The sequence below is a fragment of the Apium graveolens genome, chromosome 4 (assembly GCF_009905375.1).
Source record: "Apium graveolens cultivar Ventura chromosome 4, ASM990537v1, whole genome shotgun sequence".
NCBI classification, from domain to species: Eukaryota; Viridiplantae; Streptophyta; class Magnoliopsida; order Apiales; family Apiaceae; genus Apium; species Apium graveolens.
In genome coordinates, this window is record NC_133650.1 from 19356395 (window position 1) to 19360683 (window position 4289).

Genomic DNA, 4289 nt, shown 5'->3' on the forward strand with positions numbered 1-4289 from the left:
TGAAATATTTGGGAAAATCAAATGTAATTTTGGGAATGAAACTATTTAGAAGTAAAAAGAGAATTCACATTTTTTAAGTCATTCAAATTGAGAACATTCTTAAAAAATATAATTATATGGATTGCAAACCTGGGTCTACACCTTATGACCCTAGCATAACTCTTAATAAAAATAAACGTAACCCAATTTCACAACATAAATACTCTCAAATAATAGGTTCCCTTCTCTACATCTCAAATAAGACGAGGCTATATATCTTATGTTGTAAGAAGACTTAGTAGATATATACGAGTAATCCAAATCAAGAATATTAGACAAATTTAAAGAGTGCTTAAGTATTTAAAAAGCACTATAGATTATTCACATATATATAATGGTTATCCTTACTTGTTAGAAGGTTATTCTAATGTAAATTGGGTAACGGACTCACATCAAGTTAAATCTACTTCAGGTTTTATATTCTTGTTAGGTGGTGGTGTTATATCTTGGGGTTCTGTTAAATAAACAATAACTGCTAAAAGTACATTTGACGCTGAATTAATTGCTCTTGATACTACATATTTAGAAGCTGAATGGCTTCGTAATTTGTTACTCGGCCTATCATTTTAATTATTCCACTTGTTCATGTTCATTGTGATTCTCGAGATGTGCTTGACTTATTGGAACATGAAACAGTTAATACAAATTCAACAAGAATATGTAGATACCTTACAAGTCGGTCAAATGCTTGATGGGAGATTATGTTATTCTTAATTTTATGAGATTCAGAAGTAAATTTAACTGATCCTTTGGCAAAGGTTTTATCTAAAAAAAGATCCTAGATTCATCAAGGGGAATGAGGCTAAACCCATAATATTGCATCATCGGTAGTGGTAACCCTACTTGTTTTATAAGTTCCACGGGTAGAAATAAGCTGGATGGATGATTGAGTGAGAGCCTTCAATTTTTGGAGTTAAACTCCTTAGAAGATGTACCTAGAGACATTCTTCTTCCCTGTTCCTATGACGATGAAGTGCCCATATAGTGAACGATAAGGTTGAGTATTTACACTATTAATAAGCCTTAAGGTGGAATTTGCGAGGCATTTATCTGTTCAGTAAAACCTTTGAGGACTTTCCTACATAAGAGGAGTTGTGTAGCCGCAATTTTGAGGTACGGGGTAATCTCTAGAATTCTCATGTATCGATTATTGCGCATGGCCATTAAAGTGCAAGTCCTTATTGATTTTCCATATTATGTGTGCTTTTGTCAATATTTGGTTAAAAGATTCAAGTACGAGATGTAATCTACTTAGTTTATTCAAACTGCGATAAATGTCACTAGGTGCGGGTTCCAAGCCTGAAGCCACCCGTACTAAATACATAATAAAATAAGCTTCATTTTGTATATAATATACTATTTTAGTTACTTTGAAATTTAATTTTTTTGAGGGGGATTGTTTGATATTTTACTGAAATAAATATTTAATTTTAAAATATTTATGTTACCTTATTTATTTTAATTACCCTATTTACCATAATGTATAAAATATTATGGTATCGCTCGAACGAGGTTGATACAATTCGAGATAGATTGAAGAAGAGTTGGACGTGATGTTAGCCACATGTTGGGTTTGAACATGTGTTTTTCAATATATTTTTTCTCGTCTTCCTCTTCGAGTTTTGAGTTGGTAATGTCTTTTTCATGAGTTAATATTGGTTTCTAATTGTTATTATTGGATTTTTTTCCGAAGCTTGTTTAGAAGAATTCTCTAGCGGTTTTGATTTTAGATTAATTTTTCACTTTTTTGTTTCAATTTTAGTTCCAATTCTTTTTTAAAATTTTACATTTAACTCATTGGAAAGATTATTTTTCATTTTCTCTCTCTTGACTTTCTTTTGCTATTATTAAGAGAGCAGTTCTACGCGTGATTATTTCTTTTCTCTCGTACTCTATGATAGGAGTAGTCTTAGGTATATCAGCCCCTTCATGGTCTTGCCTCTTTTATCATCCATTATAATGGAAGTATCGCCTAGGCACATTAGTTCCCATGTGGGATTGTTTTTTATGTGTGTTATGATGGGATTATACCTGGACCTGGGTATAAAGTGGGCTTTTTAAGGAAAAAAATTATGCTGCATTATATAATGAGATCAGCCTTAAGCACAATGGTCCTTTTCGAAGATTATTTTTATTTGCTTCATTTTTCCTTACTGGTCTAAGATTATATATTGTGGTCTTGGTTTATTTTGGATAAAAGTTGGACTTCGAGTTTGTTTTGCTTTGATATTATATTTTGATTCACTCTAGATTTTATATTGGTTAGATAATAGATCTGGATACAATTATTTTGTTTGAATTTGGTTTTGCTTTGAGTTTTCCTTTTATTTTTGTTAGTTGCACTTAGATTCTGCTTGCAGGTTTGTTGGTTGTCAATTTATTTGGATTTTGTACTTATTCTGATTGATTATTAGGTTACATAAATGGTTCATCTTTTCTTACTATTCAATTTTTCTAGGCTTTGATTTTGGTTGCAATAAACTTAAATTTATTTCTATTAGCTATTAGATGACAAGAATGCCTTTTTCCTCAAGTTTGGTAGATGCAACTTTGGATACTTTTTTTTCTATATTTGGTTGCTCTTGTATCTTTGAATTCATTTAGATACATGACTCTATTTCTTTCTTTGACAAACTCTTTTTGAAGGATGCTAATACCAATAATATATGTATATATACATATATATATATAAATATTCAATTGTTCTATTATCACATTGATTTTTTTATTACAATAACTTGCTTTCTTTAATTTTTTATGTATGTAAGTCCATTTTTCATATAAGTAAGGAGAACATGTTTATTATAATAGAATCATGTTTTTATCTTTTCTCTATAATATATCAAGCATATCGGAACTAGTTTGTATAGTAGAATATCTCTTCCTTTTTCTAGATTCTATGACTTTTCTTCCTCACGTCGTAGCCGGCTATATCCAGACTTTGAAATTTTGTCAAGTGATTTGTCTTGACATCTTTTAGATCATTTATAGCCATCAAGACCATTTGAATCATTATCATTATTGCCATCATCATCATCATCATCTTTCTTGTGATTTACTTCAATCCTACATGAAGTTCCTCCAATCTCTTCTCCCTTTTTTTAACATCATCAACAGAATTTCCAAGCCGATTTGAGATCTCTGTTAGCAGATTCAACATGTGAAGTTGAGTTTCCCGATAAGCATCCTGAGATTGTTGTAGAATATTCACCTTTTTAACAAGATCTTGATAATTCACTGAAGAAAAAGTTGCTTGAGTCGTGACATTTTCGGAAATATTTTTAACATCATGACTCATTAGAGCAACATCTTTGTTAATCTCTGTGATCTTGGTGGTAAGTTTATCCACATCATTTCTGAGAGCTTCTAAATCATCAATTTTCTTTTTATCGGCCTCTTTATCACGTTGTTGACTAACTCTTGTTATTTCCACCTCTGTGGCCTTTCTCTTCTTAAGGGAATCGGGAAAGGTGAGAGAGGAAATCCTTTTCAAACTTGCTGCATGGTTTTCATCTAGGCCGGTAATATCATAATAATCAGATGGAGGAGAGGGTGGAGCATTTGGATATTTAACATGAGAATGATCTTTAGAAATATCGTCAACAAACTCTTCGGATGGATGATTGATCTCATCCATCATAGATTGTTGAAGTGGAATGGCAGTAAGAGGTTGAACATCAAGAACCATTCCTTGAGCCACCATAATTTCCTATCAAGATATATACATGGCATAAACAATTAACATATATAAGGAAACTTAAATATACACTTTTAATTATTATGGATACACCATCATACCTTTCCCGAAGTGCCCCGTTTCTTTCCGGAAACGCCCGTATCTTTTATATTTTTGGATATACCAAAATTTTCAGGACCGTTGACATGCAGAAGTTGTGAAACGGAGGAATACCCGGCTGCCTTGGCTTTATAGCAAAGTATACCAGTAGGTTCGTGACCTCCTTTTTTCCTATGGTAGATAAAGGTATTATTAGAATCAAAATAAAATATTAATGATGGCTAATCATTAAAATTGAAATCGTACCGGCAGTAACTGCAATTGCAGTCGCCTCGGCACCTTGGACAAATCCATTCCTCCGATAATTTAACCTCATCTACCTTCTCCCCGTATCTGTTTAGTACAAGTAATTGATGAGAATTAGGCAAAACGTATACATAATCTTGACAAGAACATAAACTATGAAATCTATATTTATAACTTAAAATAGTTTCTCAATATCTAACCTATTGAA